Genomic DNA, 4,284 nt, shown 5'->3' on the forward strand with positions numbered 1-4,284 from the left:
GCGACGCATTATCTCCCCAAAAGCAGCTTTGTCTGCGGCGGAGAAGGCCGAGGAGGAAGCCGACGGCGGCCCCCTCGCCGGCAACGAGTAATCGCAAAGATAATGAGCAAGAAGTGAACATCCGGGTTAATTGGCAGGACACAGGAGTCTTCTCTCCCCTTTTCCTATGATTAATCTCAAGGGAGTCAAAGAATCTCGAGAACATCGGCGAAAATGAGGGGGAGAGTACGACGGGCCCTCCCCTCACCACCCCCTCCCTTCCGTCCTCCCCTCCTCCCCCTCTCCTTCCCTTCTGTTCCCTCCTTCTTTCCTTTCCTTCCTGGCCCACGTCTCCTCGATCATGCACTATCTCAACGCAAATCTTGATGGTACAGTTGCGATGTCTCTGCTGCAATAATGGGGGAGGGGGAGGAGAGGAAGGGGGATTGAGGCGAAGGCGAGGGGGGTGGGGAAGAGACAGTGTTATATACACATCGCGATAGGGAGAAGGGGGAAGGGGGAAGGGGGTAGGGGAAGTGACAGTGTTATATACAACCCGTAAGGAAGGGAGGCGGTAAGGGGTGTTGTGGAAGAGGGGGGGTCTGAGGGAGGGTCGGGGTGGGTCGACTCTCTCGGGTCGTCGTCGTAGTAGTAGTTTACGGCGTGGACGTTTTCATTCCGTATTAAAGGTGGCAGGTTTATGCCTGCGTTTACCTGTGCGTGCGCTGTAAGAGAACCCCCGGGGACATGTCACGGGGACGTTTCCTGTCCCCTGGTAAGATAATGGGTCTTTCTGTATCTGATTCAGGGCCTGCAAAAGGGAACATTGGCTTCGCTTTTTTGTGTGTGGATATTGTCATTCGCAATGTTGCTTCTTGCCATCGGGCAGGCCTGGGAGGACTGCTCACTTTGAAGCATGTTGCATGTGTGAAGCATTGTAAAATCTCTCTATCATATCTATTGGTTAATGCGAATATTGCATTGTAGTTTATGTTATTTACTAACAATTAAAATAAAACACAATTTACATAAAAACACCTTCTCCTACGGTTCGTTAATTTCTAGACTTTCTTCAAAAGACCACAATGAGAAAAAATATGAGGGCCATGAGCGCAGTATTTTCTCATTCACTCTTTGAGTACACCAAGTCCCAGATATAAGTCAAAAGTTAGCAAAATCTTCAAAACGACCGCAACGGATCCCGTGGGAAACGTTACTTTGCATCATGCAGTGGTCCTTTAACTTTTCGTGTTTACGTCCCACATAATACACGATATATGTGATGAACGTCAGGGGGTCACAGCCTCTCTCGTGGCGAATTCGCAAGTTTATCCTTTGTGCATCTTTATGTGTACGGGGCTTCTAAAGCTCATTTGTAATTTTGAAGTTTTTTTTCTGTCTGTAAGACTAATAGGAAGTGTTGGGTCTTATAAAGAATTTCCGCGAATTAATAGGTTGCCGTCTCCTAAAATATAGTGGAGCCCACACACATACAAACACACTTACTTAAAGACTCTTACAAGTCCAGAGATTTATTTATCTATTTACTTATACCAATATATCTACTTGCGAATCAGATCCTGGAGCACATGACCCTCCTTCCCAAGCCACGCCCATAAAGCGTCCTGATTGGTCGTGAATCGTAGCGTGTCCTCTCTCACTCCGCCCTTCTCCAGTTCTTGTATAATCACAAGGATAGACTGCAAACGGATGGGCGGGGCTAATGATTCTCCCGAATGAGAGGAACCACTTAACTACCTATTAATCCAAGGCAGAGGTACCCTAACTGTCTAACGGTCAGTAAATTATGGTTTGCACTGGCCTAGCTCCCCATCAGCTCCCTGTCCTGAGCCTTATACGAAGGAAAAGGAAGGATCAGGGGGAAGGGGGTACGGAGGGCAGATGCTGCAATATATCCTAATTAAGACTATTATTCCTGATTACCCCAATTCCTCATCTTAAATGACACGGACTCGTTCCAGCGTGGGTTTCGGTCGCCGCTCTCCAATAATACAACAACAGCAGTCCCATGACAACAGTATATGCGACACACCCCATTTATAGAGGAGAAAAGGAGCGTGGGGCCTTTTTATACCACCGGTGTCATGGTAAATAGATTGCTTTTAATGCATACAAATGACACGGGAATGAACGGGAGACGGTGGCTTGTCCAGGCTGGCATACAGGAGATTCCTCCGACGTGTGGGGGAGGGGGAGGGAAGGTGGGTGAGGGGGACGGAAGGTGGGAGAGGGGGAGGGAAGGTGGGTGAGGGGGAGGGAAGGTTGGGGGAGGGAGAGGCAAGGTGGGGGAGGGAGAGGCAAGGTGGGGGAGGGAGAGGCAAGGTAGGGGAGGCTGAAGGGAGACTAATGGGAGAGATTTTGAGTAAATTGGGGAAGGAGTGAAGGGTGGGCCGGGGAGGAGGGTGAGGTTATTAGGGTGCAAAGGTGGGGCGTAGGAGATAGGGAAGGTGTATGATGATGATAAAGAGAGGGGGAAGGAAGGAGGAGCGATTGCGGTAAGTGCAGGGAGGTCTTTTGGAAGAGGCAGGGAGGGTTGCTAATTTCATGTATGTATGCGATTCCTTTGCCTTTCCTTCACTCTTGCCCCCTGCGCTCTCTCTCTCTCTCTCTCTCTCTCTCTCTCTCTTCTTCTCTCTCTCTCTCTTTCTCTCCTCTCTCCTCTCTCTCTCTCTCTCTCTCTCTCTATCTCTCTCTCTCGTTCTCTCTCTCCCTCTCTCTCTCTCTCTCTCTCTCTCTCTCTCTCTCCTCTCTTCTCTCTCTCTTCCTCTCTCCTCTCTTCTTCTCCTCTCTCTCTCTCTCCTCTCTCTCTCTCTCTCCTCTCTCTATCTCTCTCTCTCTCTCCTCTCTCCTCTCTCTCTCTTCCTCTCTCTCTCTCTCTCTCTCTCTCTCTCTCTCTCTCTCTCTCTCTCTCTCTTCTCTCTCTCTCTCTCTCTCTCTCTCTCTCTCTCTCTCCTCCTCTCTCTCCCTCTTCTCTCTCTCTCTCACTCTCCTCTCTCTCTCTCTCTCTAGTCTCTCCTCTCTCTCTTCTCTCGCTCTCTCTCATCTTCCTCTCTCTCTCTTCTCTCTCTTCTCTCCGTCTCTCTCTCATCTCTCGTCTCTCTCTCTCTCTCTCTTCTCCCTTAAGATCGGATCATCTCGTTTTGATTTATTCTAACTTTTCATATCTGTCTATCTCTACATATCATAACTCCTCGTTCTATACGTCATCATCTCTCAATCTCTTCACTACCTATCTCCCAATTATCTCTTTAACTTCTCAAGATACAGGAGATCATGAAAAGACATCGTACATCAATCAATCTCGTGACTAAAATAATCTGAATGATTTTAACTCTCTATACATCCACTATATCTGGTATTTCATCTGATACAGTCAGCGTAACACGACAGACAACTCTCTCCAGTTACAACTTCGACAATAATCGACAATACGAACAAACAAACAATAAACATTCTAAACAGACGATCGACGGCAGGTATAGACAGAAGAGAGGACACGAGACGACAAACAGACAGAGACAAACTGACAACAGATCGCATCTAAACTGACATGACAGACTGCTAACTCAAACGATCACTTTCTACACTCACTAACTGCTAGCTTGACATGACAGCAACAGACAACGACGGACGACGACACAGACGCAGACGGACAGATCAGACAGACAGACGGACACAAACAGACAGACAGACAGACAGACAGACAGACAAACAAACAGACAGACAGACAAACAGACAGACAGACGGACAGATAGACAGACAGACGGACGGACGGACGGACAGAGACAGACAGACAAACAGACTGACAGACAGATAAGGAGGCGGGCATGCACACAGAGAGCAAGATGGAGGATGATTGACTGAAAGACAGAGAAAAGCAAGGAGCAAGAGAGAGCGAGAACAGATCAAATTCAACAAAGGATTTGAAGAAAAGTCATTAGATCAAACGGAGATGGAAAACAAAACGCATGTAAAAGGAGAGAGAGAGAGAGAGAGAGAGAGAGAGAGAGAGAGAGAGAGAGAGAGAGAGAGAGAGAGAGAGAGAGAGAGAGAGAGAGAGAGAGAGAGAGGAGAGAGAGAGAGAGAGAAAGAAAGACACAGAGAGAAAAACGGAGAGAGAAAGAGAAAGAGACAGAGAGAGAAAAAAAATAGGAGAGAGAAAGAGAAAGACTTAAGAACAAACATGAAACGTAGTTTGTAAGACATATAAATATAAACTTATAAACTTCACCAAGATGGTCAGCTAAGCAATTAAACTCTTACTTGAAAGAGGATATTGGCTGA

Source organism: Penaeus monodon, chromosome 1, assembly GCF_015228065.2.
Source record: "Penaeus monodon isolate SGIC_2016 chromosome 1, NSTDA_Pmon_1, whole genome shotgun sequence".
Lineage (NCBI taxonomy): Eukaryota > Metazoa > Arthropoda > Malacostraca > Decapoda > Penaeidae > Penaeus > Penaeus monodon.